This window comes from Rhinolophus sinicus, chromosome 3 (assembly GCF_057876585.1).
Source record: "Rhinolophus sinicus isolate RSI-liver-muscle chromosome 3, RSI-T2T, whole genome shotgun sequence".
Lineage (NCBI taxonomy): Eukaryota > Metazoa > Chordata > Mammalia > Chiroptera > Rhinolophidae > Rhinolophus > Rhinolophus sinicus.
The window spans coordinates 161,650,602-161,669,005 of record NC_142503.1 but is presented as its reverse complement, the minus strand read 5'-3'; the positions used below and the strand labels follow the sequence as shown (position 1 = coordinate 161,669,005).

Genomic DNA, 18,404 nt, shown 5'->3' with positions numbered 1-18,404 from the left:
TTCCAACCAGTGAATAAAAAAGGAATGATAGAATTAGAAAATTGTCATTTTGTAATCCCTAATGAAGTAATGGATCTAGGCAACAATTATCAACAGTGTTTCATAAAACAATTAGGTTAAAAATCGATGAAGGACTTCATAATGGAAGTATTAGAGTGCTCTCATCAGAAACCACTGATCAATCTTAGTATTATTAAAAGTAAAATGACTGGACTATGTAATAATGCCTTGCAATAGGAAAAACACAACATCCTCGGGAAGTTTTCTTGCCTAAAAAAAAAATTTAACCTGAATCTTATCAAGCCAGTAGGTTTAGCTATCAGTTTACTGAAAATAAGAGAAAAAAAGAACATTTTAAACAAGACCACTAAGATGCAATAGACCAAATCCTGAGTGAAATATTTTGTAAGCCAAATTAGCTAATTTCTCCAAAAAATAATGGCATAAAAATTAGAGTGATGGATTTTTAGAGAATAAAAGGTGCTTAAAAGACATAATAACCAAATCCAATGTATGGACCTTATTTGGATCCTGATTTGAACAAATTTACTATAAAATACATCTTTGAAATCATCAGGGAAATTTGAATATAAACATAGTATTCAATTATGTAAAGGAATTATTTTAAGTTGTATTGTCATAAGAGCATAATTGTATTTTTAAAGTTCTTATCAGTAAAAGATAGATGTATATTGAAGTATTTTCAGGTGAGTTAATATGATATCTGGGATTTGCTTTCAAATACTCCAGTGGAAGATGGGGGTGGGGGAAAGAGGAAGGAGGAAGGAAAAAAGAAAGGAAAATAGATTTTTTAAAAACGACCAACAAATTGGTGAAAGTGGGTAATAGGTACATATGAGTTCATTATATTATTCTTTCTACTTCAAAATTTGAAAAAAATCTATTCAAGTTTTTTTAGAAATAAAAAAATTTTAATGAGTAATTAAAATCTAAGTTATCTCTAAATAAGCATGGTTTCGAAACAATAGAAACAGAAACAAATGTTGGTAAATACAGAATAAGGAAAAGAAAAATGAAGCTGGATATTTCCAAAAGAAAATTGAAATGAACAAAATAATCTGGTGAACTAACCTGCTTCTCTACACAGCTCCATCTGTCTCTATATTGTCACTACCAGTTTTCTAGAAACCAGCCATCTCTCTTCCATGTGATTCTTATAATCCCAATTTTTATGACCCTTTTTTCCTGCAGCTATCTCCCTTCTGTTTGCATTTGTAGTGCCACATAATCCATACCATGATGAAATTTCCCGTGATTAGTATGGTTTATAGGACTTCAGTTTGTTTTATATGGTTATATATTAGATTTATTGTCCCTGAAGTCACTAAAAGAGGCACCCAAATTGCACAAGGAAGACCTGTTTGAATCACAGTGTAGTTTGTGGCATAGCTCCTTCCTTCTAAGCTAGGTTGGTTCTTCCCTACTGGAAAGTCCTGGCTTTGTCACTTCATCCCTGACACCAAATTGGGGGCCCATTTTCCTCCCAAGCCTATAACCTACCATTTACTTACTACAGTGACTATAAGCAGAAATGATTTTTTTCAGTTTCTGAAAACTAGCCTATTTCACAACACAGCTAACAACTAGCTTGATTCAAGAATGAAAACTCTCCCAGTACAGACTTCTCCTTCTCTTCAGAAGCAAGGCTAGGGGGAAACAAATGAGCCTTGTGCTCTGCCCTCAAGGTCAACAGATTGAATGTGGCCTTGTGTGTGTTGTGAATGTACAGTACATGACATCATGCATATTCAGTGGGCTTTTCCAACCACCAGTCTCACTAATGACCAAAATTTCTCTTTTCAGAAAGGCTCTTCTCTTTGACTCTTGGTACTTTCACCTTTTTTTTCTGTCTTAACCATGATTCTTCTTCTTTCCGACTTGCTCCTTTTTCTCTCCTCTTCTCTGCTCTCCTTTTTTTCTCACTTTCTGTCCTTTTCTTTCTTTTCCTTTGTCCTGCATTTCCTGTTCTCTCTTCCCTTCCTCTCTGTTCCCATCCTCTCTCCCTCTTGTCCTTTTCATGCTCGGTGCATAAAACTAATAAAGATACCTGACCTCCACTATCAATTTTAGGTGGATAAGTGGAAACCTTCTATATCACGTTCACCAAGTTCCAATCCCGCCTCTCCAACAGACTACTAGATATTTATATTTGGATATCCAATTATTAAATCTAAAATAAAACTTATAATCCCCCAAAGAGACTCTCCCTTCCATTTTCTTTGGCTTTGTGAATGACAGTTCCAGTCTCCCAGCTGTCCAAACTTGGAGCCTCATAATTGTCTCTTGTTCCTCCCTTAACCACTCCATTGAGCCAGGCAATGAATTCTGCTCTTTCGATCTTTAAAATGCATCCTAGCCCATCCCTCCTCTCTATTTCTACCATCACCAGGTGGTCTGGGCCTTGTCATACTGAATTATAATAATGGACCCCTTTATGTTCTTCCACCTTTATTCATTTTTTTCCTTGGGTCCCCTCTAGACCCACTGCCACCCCAGATGATTCTCACTTGAACACCACTTGACTCATTGCTTGAGTCATATCACACCTAAAACCTTGTATGAGTATCTAACTAAACCTGCTCTGCAGGAACCCATGTCCTCAGGCTGGCATTTGACTTTTCATAATTATTTCCACATGATATGTCAAACCTTCTCTCCATCCAGAATAGTTTCTTCCTGATCCTGTATTTACAATGTTAATTATCTCTCCAAACCTTTCCCTGTACTTTCATTCTCATTTAGGATGCAACAGTGCTTCCTCTCCACCTATCTATGACCTATCCATTCTCCAAATCCATATGAAACCCTCTTCCTTCAGAAGGGATTTATGGATTAAATGACAGGATGTGGGGTTTTGCTTTACAATAATCCCATAGGTAGTGGAAAAAGTGTGTGAAAAGTATAAATGAGGTGACCTGGCCATGTGTTGATGTGTTAGGTATGCAGGGGTTCATTATCTGTTCTCTCTACTTTTGTATATGTTGAAATTTTTATTGATAAAAAGTTTAAAATTAGAAATGAAGTAGAAGCTATAAGTATGACTATGAAACAAGGTATCCCATACCAGCAGGACTCAGCAGTTAGGGAATATTCCAACGAATGGCAAGTTGGTCTTGGGAAGGATTGGTGGGAAGAAGAGACTGATGGCCTCATAATTTCCTATAAATACTGCAAGATTTGTGTCTATTCTGTGTATTATTTTACCCAGCATAATATTTTCCTAGCCTTCCATAGTATTTGTTGAATGAATTTATTGAATGAATAGAAGATCTGTAAGTCAAGGTAGATTGAGAAACAGCCTGCGAATCCATTCTGTAAAAGAAGGAATGGCCATGCTTCTCTTAGGTTCCAAATCTATTCATAGGAGTATACCAGAAATGCACAGATAAAGGCATCAGACAGCTCATCTAGTCTAAAAGTTGTCATTGTGTTTTTCTCATTCTTCACCTGTGGATAAAACAAAGAACAAATAAGTCTCTACCCTCTGGGTCTTGTATACTAGAGGAGATACAGACAACAAAATACATGGTCCAGAGAAATAAATGCAGAGTGAGGTACATAATGCCATATGGGTGTACAGAAGAGGCACTGCTGACTCGGGAGTCCCAGGAAGTTCTTCCCCGAGCTGGAAGCAGAAGGATGACTAGGAGTTGGTCTTGTGAAAAGGGAAAGGAAAACTTTTTCTTTCAGGAAAAAAAAAAAAATCTTGCAGAAAAGAAGAAGGAATGAAAGAAGTTTGTTATGAGTGGGTCATTCAACAATGGGGATGAGGTGGGGTGGTTGTGAAGTGTCAAGAGATAAGACTAGACAAAAAGACAAGAACCAGATCCTGCAGGGTCTGATAGGTTGTTTGAAGGAATGTAAACTCCATACAAAAGCTAAGAAAAGACATCGAAAAGTTTTATAACAGTCAGAGTGACATAATCAGAGTTTGCATCTTAGGAAGTTCTATCTATCGAAAAGTACAGAGAACGGATGGGGGAAGGGGCAAAATGGAGCCTGAAAACAGGGAAAGGAGTTAGAAAGCTGTTGGAATCATTTTAGAAAAACATGACTGTGCTGTCACCTATGGATAGAGTGGGGATACAGGCATTTTAGGGTGAATGGTGAAGCCCTACTTCAAAACAGAAAATGAGGAAATGAAGTAGGTAGCAATTTGTGCGGAACTTCCTCACATGCAAGTTTTTTTTGTTTTGTTTTGTTTTGTTTTTGCCAAAATAGCTTTTATTTGGGAAAATAAGGAAATTTATTTAAAATGGTCCTACAATATAGGGAGTGCCTAATTTAGGAACGGAATACAATGTGAAGATGGGGGTAGACTGGTGGCCTGAGAAAGAGAAAACCAGGTTCTAGTTTTTAAGTGCTATATTGATTGTTCCACTAACTTTGTTTTATCACACATAAGTTCTTCCATTTCTTTTGTTCATTTTCTCCATTTATGGAGGTTCATTTTCTTGAATACTTCATGTTTCTTGGTTGGGGGCTTATGTTTGTGGTGGAGATTCCCTGTTAGATTCTCTGTTGTATCTGTCTGTCTGATCGACCTGAGACAGAGGCATGAGTTGCCTTTGTGACTTGTATTGTGTCCTGCTTTCTGGGAGAGGAAGGATGTGTCCCCTGGCAGGGCACCTTACCGGTTGGCCTATTAGATGTTGTACTTACCACTCCCTCCTAAGGTCATCAGCCACCTGCTGCCCTGTATCAACCTGATGGAGCCTGGAGGCAGACACCCCATCACTGCTGCCTGGCTGTTGTTGCTATGGTTTCTACACCCTGTCTCCTGTCCTGGACCCTTTCTTGCTGCAGGTTTATACAGCCTTTAGGTGTACATCCCCCTTATTCTGCTCCTGTCCCTCTCAGAAGTCTCAGATGGATCTGGACTACAGATTTCTGTTTTAATGCAACCTCCTTAACTTTTATTCCTTCAGTTATTTATGATCAAACTCTTAATCTAGCTTTTAAGTACAACTATTTCTAGGAATTTGAAGGAAACTGCAACATATACTTGATCCACCATTTTGAAATGAAAGTCTCAGTTCTGGCTTAAACCAGCCAGGTATCTCAGAAGCCAACCCTCTAATGATCACTGGGATTAGTGTTTATTCACCCATCTGCTGAAAGTGAGATAAGAAGAGGATGTGAAATTTGGTTAGGAAACTGGGACAATTTATTTATTTTCTTTCTTTCTTATTTTTTTATAGAACAAATTGTTTATGAACATAGAGGTGTAATAAAAGAAGCTTCCAGGGAAGCACATCCTTCATTCTAGGCAATTATTTTCTTAAAGCTGATTTCTTGCTAATACTTGAGTGGGAAGTTAGAAGTTTGCATGCCAAAGAATATTTTTTGGTCACTGGGAAATGGGTCACTCAATGTCAGAAAAAGATCTCGATTTGCCTTTTGGAGTTTGGGATTACATAATCCCACAATGAGTGAATTTCAAGCCCCTGGTTCTGGCAGAGCTGCCTCCTCTAGGCTGAGAAGCAGTTTGGTTCCAAGCAGCTGGAGAATTTATGGACATCTGAGGCTGATGCAACTGTGCAGGACAGAAGCTTGAGAAGGAGCCAGCCAGGTGCATCTGATCAGGGCTGTAGCTGGGGAGAGGGGATTCCTTGAGGGGGAGGGAGGCTGAGGGGCTGAGTCATCAGTGCAGAGGATTTGAAGGGCTCTGGAATTCTCATTTGGCCTTGGTGGTGAAATGAAATTGGGCTTTGATCCTCTGCCCAGGGGCAAGCCCTGTTGGAAAAGATTCCAATCAGAGGCTACTGTCTGTTTTCATGGAGAAGGGGAAGAATTGCAAAGTCCTGAATAAGAATAAGGAAAACTTTTAAAGCTCTCTGCTCTCAGGTGCTCTTGCCGTCTTGCTGTCTTTTTTACTGGACGGGTGTCAGTCTATTCAGATACAATGTAAATAGGGTTTAATATTTTTGTTAAGAAATTATTGCTTTATTTCATTTCAAGAAGCTGTGTAAAAAGATTCAAGACTACCGGAGCATTTTTAAAAATTTAAATGTGTGTGGCCTACACAGAAGGTAAGGAAGTGGGGGTAGGTGACTGGGTGCAAAGGGATTAACCATGGCACTTAAACTTCAGAGCCCTCACTTGCAGGATCCTCTTCCAGGGCTCTGACAATGTGTTCTCCTGGTCATTATACACAAGGGTAAGCAAGAGTAAAACTGATGCCTCTTGCTACCCTAACTTCACCATCCCTTCATATCATATGGCACCCAAGGTCATTTTGGGATTTGGCTAAAGGATGTTAAATTAAAGATGCATTGAGCCTGAGTTTGGTGTGATATATTTATATCGTTTGCAGGCTCTTCTGGGTATAGTTATTCTAGCTATTTAAATATAGGAATGGCTTTCAAGAATGCTCTTTTTTAAAAAAAAAAATTAATATACAATTCATATACCATAAAATTGACTCTTTCAAAGCATAGAGTTCAGTGATTTTAGTACATTCACAAGGTTGTATGACTTTCACAACTGTCTAATTCTAGAATATTTTCGTCACCCTCCAAAAGAAATCCTGTTAATAGTCACCCCATTCTCTCCTTCCCCTACCACCAGCCAGCTCCTAATTTTGTAATCCCCTCCTAATCTATTTTGTTTCTATGAATTTACTTATTCTGGACATTTCATATAAATGGAATCATATAATATGTGTGCCTTTTGTGTTGGCTTCTTTCACTTAGTATAATGTTTTCAAAGTTCATCCATGTTGTAATTTTATTCCTTTTTATGGCTGAATAATACTCCATTTTGTTCATCCATTCATTAGATGACGGATATTTGGGTTGTTATCTGAAATTATCTTCCTAACCAGTGTGCTAACTTGTCCAGCATCTAAGTCCAAGGCCAGAGGTGCTGTCATACTATGAACATGGCCCAGGGTGCCTGATGCCAGAAGGGTTGTAGAGGATAAACAGGTTTGAAAACCACAGAGTCAGAAGCTACCACAGTAAAGACTAAACCTATCTATTCTCTCTATAGAGAATGCTATTATAAACTTTTTGTCAAATAAAGAGATTGCCAAAATATTTGCAGTCAAAAAAATGTAGGAAAATATGGAGGTGTGCAGGTAGTTAGTTAATTAAAATATCTTATTTTTCTAGAATTGGGATATTCTTGGTAATTACGAATTTTTTCAAAATGTGTGATTTGTGGTTTATTTTCTCACTTTAAATAAATATTTTTTAATCTAATTCTATATTTGCAATTTTGCATTTCTTTTCTCAAAAGAAGCCCCCCAAATCATATATAAACTACGTGGCCCTCAAAACCGGGCAACACTTTCAACCCACCTTCTCTGCCATCTACTTAGAGGTGGTCTGGAGCTTGTGTGAGGGATTTCCTCCCAGGGAACTACATAGCAACCTGCTCATTTGGTTGCTTTCCACCATTTTATCGTCCACTTTTTGTTTGTTTGTTTGGCTCAGGAGCACTTTCAGGAGAAACTAGCTCATGCAACACCTATATTAAATGTTCAATACCTGGAAGGGCTGCTGTGATTGACTGAATATTGTTCAGCAACTACTCCACTCACCACTTCCCTTCCGTTTGAGGTGGAGTCCATCTCCTCCTTTTTCAGTCGGAGGGCTTGGCCATGTGACTCACTTTGGCCAATGGGATGTGGGCAAAGAAGTCCCCGTGACAGTTTGAACCCCAGCTCCAGTAGTTTTGTAGGTTGCCCCATTAGATCATGTTCCGGAAGCCGGTGGTCCTTCAGCATGACTGGAAGAAGATATGCAAGAGAGGCCTGCATCCTGAACCCATATTCAGCCTGAAGAGGATTCACTGCCTCTGACCTGCAGACCATGAGTGAGAAATAAACATTTGTTATTCTGAGCCACTAAGAAGGTGTGTGTGTGTGTGTGTGTGTGTGTGTGTGTGTGTGTGTCTGAAACAGTGGAACTGCAGCAAGAGCTGACTAATAGATTTGCTCATTCCCAGTCTGAACAGCAGAGCTAATATCATTTATCTCCCAGGAGGCAGCTGAGTTTAGTCCTAAAGCTCAAATTTCCAAGATCTCTGACAGCATCCAATACATCACCTTTACTCCCACGTTAACATGCTTCCATCTTTCAAGGAAATCCATTTCTGGGATAAGGTCATGTCTTCTTTTCCCCTCTCCCTTCAGCTGTAACTTTAAATACAAATTATTTCACTGTTTCCACTCTCTATAATAGCATTTTTATCACTTCAGCTCCTTCCAGATGCAGCCCCTTACACTTCCCCCACCCTCTAATCTATAGCTTAAATCTGGCAACCCTATCAAAAGCCTAAAAAATATTGGGAATATCTGGCAGTTATAATTTCAGAAATTTAGCCAAAAGTATAATCACAAAAATATATTAAAATGTATGTGCAAGGATGCAAGATATAAGAAACAACCTAAATGCCAGCTGTAGGGAATTGGTTAAATAAGGCATATCAATATAATGGAATGCTCACACTGCAACAATTTAAAGTGATACAGTAAAAATGTGTTTCTTGACATAGAAAGGAGAGAGTTACCAAACAGAATGAACACTAGAAACTCATTTTATGAACACATATATATGTATATGTCTAGAAAGATATGTGCCAGTTATTTAGTGGTTATATCTGGTTGTTAGAATTATGGGTGATTTTTATTTATTTCATTTTGCTTATTTTTTTTCTTTTGCTAACCATATTTACTAATATTCTGCAAAGAACATGTTTTACTTTTGTAGTAAAAATTAAACAAATGTATTATTACCCTCAAAACTGTTTTAAATGAATTGAGAGGACTCTTTTATTTCTCTCTCTTTAATTTTTAATATTATTTCATAGATACTCAGGGGTTGGGGGTAAATGAAGGGGTTTTACACAAAGAAGATGACAAGTGCAGGGATGGAGGTAGTTCTGTTCACAAAGAAGACAGCAAAGGTCCAGGCACGTATGTATAGAGAAAGGGCAAGAAATGCAAGGTTACCACAGTGATGTAGGTATACAGGTAAAGATGGACTTCCTACCATGTCCTGCCTATATTTAAGCACTTTCCCATGAGCTTGGGATTTGCATTTCCTGAGGGAATACAAATCAACACAGAATGGAAGCAATGGTTGTGTCCCATCCCCAGAGGCCCATATGTTCTCTTACCATAGAGTCCTGGTTGGGGAGGAAGGGGCAGATCCAACTGACAGAATTTTATTTCATTATATTTTGCCCATTAGGGTCAGGAGTGAGCCACGTTTTGTTGCTCGAGGATCAGTTTAGGAAAATTAAAGTTCCTGAGAGGCTTAAGTGACATGTAGAAGGTCACACAGAAAACTAGTGGTGAAATCAGACTGACTTTCACCCCAGTACATATTCTATCCATGTCATTTCAGTAATTTCTGAGATGATTTATGATGGTGGCAGCGGTGACAAAGTTAACTCAGAGAAAAAAGCCATCCTTTGCGTAAGCATCTGCCTGAGTCATCTAACACCACCATATAGATAGATGGCCCCTAGAAAAAGTATGGAATACTTCATGAATTTGCATGTCATGCTTGCACAGGGGCCATGCTAACCTCGGAACCAATCCAATTTTAGTACACGTGCTGCCAAAGCCAGCGCAATAGGACCGATTTTTGCTGACCATGACATGAGCTCTCTACCTCTTTTAGTGAAGGGGTGATTCCAAATTTAGCGTTCCCATCTGAAATAAGTAAGCAATGTAAAGAGATAAAATGAAAATGACGAAATACCGGAAGAGAGCTATAACAGTAAAATATATTGAGATAAAATTAAACAATCAGATAAGCTACAAAAAAAAGATCACAGAATAAGACTGTGTCTAAACAAAGGAGGTTAAAACAGCAGCAGAAAATAAAGCTGCGTTTCTTCATAAAAAGCTTCTTACAGGGTTGAGCAACCCGACTGGAAAGCCAGGGCCTCCTTGGCTTGATCATGGAGCAGAGGAGATAAACTAGTGGTGTGCTGGAGGTGACGGTTGTGCATATCTCTTCTTGGCTCTCCGTTCAGTGAAATCAGCTACGGCGGGAAAATTTGCACCATAAAAATCATCAAATGCTATATACCAGGACTCTTATCCTTAAAGAACTGGTTGCTAAACGTTTACCAGCACATCACTGAGACAAACCATAGAACCTTCCAGGGAAAAATCTAGGGACCATCAAACCGTCCTGGCAGAAGTTCAAAAGTATACAAACTCTCCCTCTAACCACTTGACCTCACTATCCCCTGCCCACCACAATGCCCCAGGACTCCCTGAAAACAAAAAACAAAAAACCTCCCCAAACACTGGCTTGTTATGCCCAAGCAGAAAATCCCCCAGGGGCTCTTAGAGCAGACCTGGGAACCCAGTACATTCTCATGAAGAAGCAAAAGAATAGATGCAAGTATGACTTCTGCCATGCACAAGGCTGCCACCTCTAAACACAAAGTGAAACCCGAATTGTTCCTTTGATCTTACAAGAAAAATATAAAGGAAATTAAAAGAGGGCCTTTCCTACAACTAGACTGAGAAACAATGACTTAAAAACCAGGGGGGTGGGGAGAAAAAAAAGGGACCTTTAATGGCACTTGAGCTTCTAGAAGTGCAAATCTAACTTCCTTTATATTTTCTCTCCAATATTTGCAGCTCTGTCTTGAGTAGAATTGCAGATGGTCTTTTGTTACTTTTTTTTTTTTTTTTTTACTGCCTAACAGCTCAGCTTTTAAAGTAGAATTATTAAAATAATTCTGGGTAAGATGCAAAATCTTTCACTTTTTCCATGCCATCAACTCTTCTTGCATTATTATAAGTTCTCCTAAGCTTTACTGTTTCCCTTCCCTCCCCTCCCCTCCTCAGTGGCACTCTCCTAATAAAGAGGGTTCAAGGGACATGATTCCTTCTGATTGGGTTTCTGTGGGACGAAGGGCAAAGGGTTGAGGAAAGAGAGCGAGAGTGATCAGGCCACTTTACACGGTTGTCGTTTTTTATGCTGGTGTCTTTAGGTCTTATATCTATATATGTACGATCAGTTGGTGCTCTCTGTAACATCCCTTTAAGAACAATGAAAAGCTTAATTAAATGGCTATAATATGCAGAAGGCAATAAGGAAAAGAAACTCCAGATCCTGAGAAATTTTTTAAAAAAGATAAACTCTGTATTTGGTGAAAAATAATGCTTAAAGTTTCCATTGTAAAAGCAGCCATGTGTATTAAAGAAAATTTAGAATGTTTGGAAGCATAGAAAATAATAGCAATCACCAGTGTCCCAGCATCTAGCCATGATAGCTGTTTCCATTTTGATTGGGTTGTCTCTAACGTCTGTTTATATGTATGCATGTGTGTATTTATTCAGATATAGAGCAGAAGAATGCAATGGGCAGCCTTTGAGCCAAAAAAAACCTGGCAGATTTTATTTGGCCCGTGCAATATATTTGTAATTTATATTGACTTTAACATGCAAAAAATGAAGGGGTTTCACATTAAATCCAGATTTAGGATTTTTCTTGAATACTTGAACGTGCATTCCCAAATGACAGGCGCTGAAGAGAGGTGGTCACCCTCAGAAGAGGCATGTGCTTACCAATTTGAAAATTGTCCTGATGTAGTTTCTTTTATTTGTTAATGCTGCCTGTTTGGCTTCTGTAGGTATTTAAGTTTGATGCCCTTGATGTAGAGTTTTGGTTTTTTTAATCATTGCATTCATTTTGTTCATGCAATTTTATGCTCAGCTCTTTTCTCTAAGCAATACATCATTAACCTTTTCCTGTGTTTTCTCCAGTGTACATACAGTTGTACTTATCAAGTGCACAAACATATGAAGAGAAAAATATCATTTGGAATATATTAATATTTTCTTCCAATTTTTTATGCAACTATTTTTTAATAGTGGGAATCATACCGCACACAGTTTTCTATCCATATTTTTCACTGTTCCTTACACTACCCATCAGCTACATGCAGCTTAGTTAACTTAGTATTTCCTTGACAGTTGGATATTTAGGATTTACTTTTTCTGTCATAATTATGTTATAATGAATATATTTGTGCTGAAAGCTTTTTTCTATATTGAGAATTCTTCTGCCAGGATATATTCCTAGAAATGGGCTATGCAATTAAAGGATACCAACACTTTTAAGGCTCTTGATGTGTGTTGTCAAATTGTATCCCAACAGGGCTACCCCGTGTTCCGATTTATACATGCATCTCCGTTATGTGACACTATGTTTCCCGACACCTTTAACAGCATTAAATATACTACATATTCATAACTGATTTGATACAGAAACATAGTACCTTCTGGTTTTAATTTGCATTCTTCTCCTCCCCAAGAACCCCACTTTGTCTTTTGAAAAGAGCAGAACACCAAGGAAAGAGCATTCCTACTTCATAAGGCCAGCTGTGGGCCAGCCATGGCAATGAAGGTGGAGGCAAATGTTAGAGGCAGAAACCTAGGAATTCCTAGTGGAGGCAGAAGAAGACAGGCGCAGAGGCACCTGAGGCCAGAATGCAGCAAAGGAGTGGAGGCCACAAGAGTCAGGACTGTGCAAACCAGGAAGGTTTAGACAACTGTCTGTGATCCAGACCTCACAGCGAAAACCCTCAATAGCTAAATCCACAGTATACAACGTTTTTCGTCTTCTAGTGAGTTTTCAGGTCCAAAGCCCTAATGAGCCAGAAGTCTCAGAGGCCACTTTAAGTTTTCCACCATAGGTCATTTCTCCATTTCTTTAACCTTCTCCCCAAGTCATCCTACCAGTTTAAAATTCCTCTGGAAAAAGGATTTGTCCAGAACCGACTGTTCTGAATCCAAATCATTTACTTAACTCACAGAAGCACTTAACCAAACTAGAAACCAAGTACTACTGCGGACCTGAACTGTGGGGCCTGAATTAAAATCACCCAAGACAGGAAGAATTCCACATGGGCAATCAGACTTCAGAGCCAAGGGCAACACAGGGAGTGGAGCTATTTATTATTAACTTCCTGGAGCTATTTATTATTAACATGGACAAAAATCTTTTCATATGTTTTTCCTGTGAACATTTCATAAAGCCAAAGTTTGAAGGAAAAAAGGAAATACAAAAATCTGAAACATTATATGAGTAGATGAATATATGTAGCTATAGCAATCTGTAATCAAACTTGAAGGAAGCAGTTGTTCCTAGACTCAATTTGAAATTAACTTCATTAAAGGCTTTTTTTTTTTTTTCATTTTCTATCTGTGGGCTTTAGGATTTGATTCTAGTGATCTTATTGCCGAGGAAAATGAGAATGGGGAGCATACAAGTTATTATAATTGTCCCTAGCTCACAATATGTTAATGTAACTATTGGTTACTACATCAGGGCTAGCAAACCTAAGCAAGCTCACACAATATTTATGTTTCTTTGTCTGACTTATCTCAGCCCAATGCCCTCAAGGTTTATCCATGTTGTCACAAATGGCAGAATTTCCTTTTTTCATGGCTGAATAATATTCCACCGTGTGTGTGTGTGTGTGTGTGTGTAGCACATTTTATTAATTATTCATCTAATGGTGGACTCTTGTGTTGTTTCAATATCTTGTCTATTGTAAGTAATTCTGCTGTGAACATAGGGTTCAGCTACCTCTTTGAGATAGTGATTTCATTTCCTTCAGATAAATACCCAGAAGGGGAATTCCTGGATCATACTGTAGTTCTATTTTTAATTTTCTTAAAGAAACTCCATAGTGTTTTCCATGGTAGCTGCACCAATTACGTTCCCACCAATAGTGTGAAAGGATTCTGTTTTGTCCATATACTTGACACCATTTGTTATCTCTTGTCTTTCTAAAAAAAAAAATTTAATTAAAAAAATTTTTATTATTAGTTTCAGGTGTACAAAACAATGTAATAGACATTTATGATAACAGCCATTCTGACAGGTGTGAGGTGATAATTCATTGTGGCTTTGATTTGCATTTCCCTGATGATTAGTGGTAATGAGCATCTTTTCACATACCTGTTGGCCATTTGTATGTATTCTCTGGAAAAATGTTCAGTTCCTCTGCCCTTTTTTTAAATTCCAATTGTTTTTTGCTCTTGAATTGTATGAGTTATTTATATATTTTGGATATTAGCCCCTTACTAGATATGTATCTGGCTCATAATATGTTAATACCATATAAGTATTGATCTATACCTCAGGGCTAGCAAACCTTGCCAAATCTAACCTGTTTTATATAGTCTATGAGCTAGGAATGGTTTTTAGATGTTTAAATAGTTAGAAAAAAGAAATCAAAAGGAAAGGAGTATTTTGTGACATGTGTAAATTATATGAAATTCAAATTTTAGTGTCTGTACATCCAGCTGTATCGAAACACAGTCATGCCCGTTTGTTTATGTATTGTCTACAACTGTTTTTTTTTTTTTTTTCCGTAACAGCAGAGTTGAATAGTTGCGACAGAGACTCTATGGTCTGCAAAAACCTAAAATATTTACTCTCAAGCCCTTTACAGATAAAGTTTGCTGACTCTTGCTCCACTGTATTTATAGACATAGCCTTATACACTTTAACACTTTTACCAAAGGGTTCTATCAATAGTAGAAGATAAGAGAGATGTCCTACATGACTTAAAATCAAGGATTGAACTTCTGTTGGCTAAATTTGTAGATGCCACTAAGTCAGGCAGGACGAGGAGGGAGTTGTTAACCTGGTATCAGAAAAAGAATTAAAAATGGACATAATAAATAATTAAGTTTAAGTGGGCATTTAGGATCTAAAATGAAATGCCACAGGTACAAAATGAGGGCACCTTGAGGAAAAGTGGCATTAACATTCTGACAATTTGAATGTTGTCAAATTGTAGTGTGAAATAGTTATGTTACAGTCACATGAGAAGCAAACACAGACAAGCTTTTGCATGAAAAATAGTCAAATCAGCTGTGGTGTTTAGATTGGGGAATAAAGGCGAAGCTTTTATGCTGTAGTCCCAGGACTAGATATGAAACAGAAGCCTTGGTCCTTAATACCTGGCCTTGTCACTTACTATGTACTTTAACCTATCTAAGCTTCTTTATGTAAGTAATAGAAATAATATCTCTTTAAGTAATTCTTGAAGGAATTCTGAAAGGTAATATTAAAAGATATTTGTAAATTCTAAAATACAGACACATATGTGACAATGTTATTGCTAGAAAGCCAGGCTGTAACAATGATTATTATCGAGGACTGAAGAATTATTCCATACAGTTGTAGGGTTTGTGCACTGCACAAAGCGTTGCAACCAAGGAGGCCAATGAGGGCTCGTGAAACTGCTCTGGCTCAGGCTGAATTCATCAAGAAGAGGAGCAACTTTTTTTCATACTAAGGCATCTTCCGTTTGCCAGAACATGCACCCACCCAGAGAAAGTATTTTTCCTCATCTATTCTTACAAAGGTGCTGTTTAGGTTACACACACACACACACACACACACACACACACACACACACACACAGCAGCAGCAGCAGCAACAGCAGCAGCATCGTGAATTTCAACAGTAGTCAGGAGATAATGCTAGACAGTTGTTTTCCATTTTCCTCAGAGGAGATGGAATATTTGCTGAACTTGCAGCAAAGAAGAGCTCAACCAGGCAAAGAGAAGCTTTGGGTTGATCTGACAGCTCAAACGTTAGACCACTAGAGGTGAGAATAGACCATTTATCTTCGCAAGGTCTTTTAAGACAAAATAGAAAATCTAAGTGCCTACCATCTAACCATCTCCCTGACACTCTTGGTTCTCTGATTCGCACATTATCCTGAGATTGAAAGACACAGCGACTGCCAAGTGGCTTCCCTGTGCTTCACGCTCCAGAAAACAAAATGGTTTCTTTTTCTGAGTTAGATTTGTATGTATCAGACATCAAACTGTACTGCATGGTGATAATAAGTAACAACAACAACAAAAAACCAGACAGGAAATATTTGAAACTTCTTGGGGTCTTTACAAATGTCTATGTCCTGTTCATATATGTTATTTACAATTTTCCCCTGACATTTATTGAGTAATACATTCAACTTTTTAACCTAGTTTGTAAAAAATGGTCCCCATATGACGATGCTTCCTCTGCATTAGCGAGAAGCTGAGGTTATCAGTGAGTAATGTATGTCTATAGCAATATAGGTATCAACAGCGACCATACTGCCTGCTCTGAGCTGGGAGTTAAAAATAAAAGCAAACAGGTTAAGCTGTTGGCCTGAGCTAGATGTAACTTTTAATGATCCCAGCATGTTGATTTCCCTTCCACTTTTGGAAATCCTGCGGAAATTATAGCTAAACATTTCTGGACTGAAATAATGGCTTCCCCCTCAGAAATACTTCATGCAGAGGATTCTTTGCTTTCAACATATTTTTGCAAAGCAGTGACCTTGTCCTTAGAGAATCGTGTTTTTTTCAGTGACAGCAAATGGCCTGCAATATAAAAACTGCTTAAAATGCATTTGATGACTGAAGGAGTACTCAAACACTTTTAATATAGAATAAATTTACATTATATATGCCTTTCTATGTGATATAATCTTTTGTAACAACTCTGTGAGACACAGACAAATATGATCCTTGTTTAACAGAAGAAGGAAATGCAGTTGGAAAGAAGTTAAATGTTGGAATCAGGACCATAGTAGTCAGTAGCTAAATCTGGTTTAACCCATTTAGTCTTGGTCAGGTTCTCATTGGGCTACTCTCTGAATAACAAAGAGAAAAAAAGAAGCTCTTTTAGGCTATTCTGAAAGACAAATAAGCAGACACTACCACCAGTTCACATTGGATATTCAATTGTATTGATTCAGTCAGCCCCCTTGGCACTGCATTTTCTAGCAAGGCATGGTTTAAAATTTATTTTCAGGAGTCTTATGAATAGAGTATAGGATAAGATAGGAAGATTTTGACTCACTTTTAATTATTCTTCATTTCCCTAGATTTAAACCTCTAGGGGTTGTTTTCATTCCATAATTAGCCAATAAAACTCCCCATTCACATCTAATACCTGCCCTTGAGAAATTTACAATTGAGATAGGGAGACCGATTATACATATTCAAAATGGAAAAGGTAAGTGTAATTCCAATGTCTAAAGCCGGTAAACACAATTGTGGTCCCATTAAAATACATACCCATGTCTTGATGGCAGTTGACTACAAGAAGTTCAATTTCTTCTGAAGCCTTTTTCCCCAAATAAATCTTGGAATTCTCAGAGATGCACACTGTGTCCGAGACCCAGTCTTGGTTACTTAAGCAGCAGTGGATGACAAAGCCCAATTTCTGAGCTCTTTGTCCTGACAGCTCCCCAGAGGTATCTGCTGACAGTGTACTGCTGCTCCCCCTGAATGACCACTGTCAGGGCCATACATATGGCCACCATGAAAAGGCAAGCTGGACTATTCCTGCTAAGTGTTAAGAATACTTCTATATTGTCCTCCACCTGTGCAGGGGAGGGAAGACTACTCGTTCAACAAATTCTTATTGAGTATCTTTTACATGCCAGCCACTATTACATCTAGGCACTGAGGGTACAGTGTGAACAAGACAAAGTCCCTCTTCTCATGAGACTTATGTTTCTAGTGGAGGAGAGAGAAAATACACAGGTACAGAGTTTTGTCAAAACTCTTAAAGAAGCAGTTATCATGAGGGCCTCGGTCTCTTTTTGATGCATTGTCAAGAGTAAAGGGTGGATAAAGATAGACATGTATGAGGATAATTACAAATATCAAAAGAACATTGAACCCTATTTTGCATTCAATTTTTAGTCATCCTAGGCCTAATCAGGAGAATAAGTCTCAAATAATTGGTTTGATCAGTTTTAATTAACCAAGTGACTTTTATCCCCTTTATTAATAAATTGTTTTGTTTTTTTGGTGCATTTACAACTAGGTACAATAAAATGTATTAAATATTATCAAACTCCATCTTGACTGACCAGTAAATAGTCTAGGACATTTTTATATTTTTATTATTTGGGACTATTTTAGACAACAAATTGAAACTAGCCTCTTGAGCAACCTAATTTTGTGTTGTTTTAGTCGATATTGGGGCCATTGTCAGAGATAAATTATGGACTCTATATTATAGATCAGGAATCCTCATGTAAACCAATGAAATCTACCATATTGGACAACTCTTGATAAGTTACCTTACAAAGCTCTCAAAAAAATATGAGCAAATGAAGGAATGGCTTCGAATACTCAGAAAAACTAAATTACTATGTCCAGAGATTAGATCACATTTCGGTACGGTAAGGACAAGAAGACCGCTTATTATTCAGGAAGAATAGACTCAAGGACATCCACTGAGGTACTAATAACAGTCAGATCTTCATTGGTTTAATTGTGGAGGAAAAAATCCTGGGGAAAGTTAAAAAAAAAAATCATGCAATGATTCTTGCATAGCTCTATGCGAAAACCATTGGACAGTTTGCATAATCAG

General features: G+C 37.8%; 1 long non-coding RNA gene and 1 other non-coding gene across 2 annotated transcripts in view; one reads left to right on the top strand and one right to left on the bottom strand.

Moving 5' to 3' along the window:
* LOC141570353 (uncharacterized) overlaps positions 1–18,404 on the top strand; it is an 89,488-nt gene that overhangs the window by 65,059 nt on the left and 6,025 nt on the right. The window lies entirely within an intron of this gene.
* LOC141570849 (U6 spliceosomal RNA) lies at positions 9,503–9,606 on the bottom strand. The gene has a single exon (XR_016020965.1). It is a non-coding gene; the product is annotated as a U6 spliceosomal RNA (small nuclear RNA).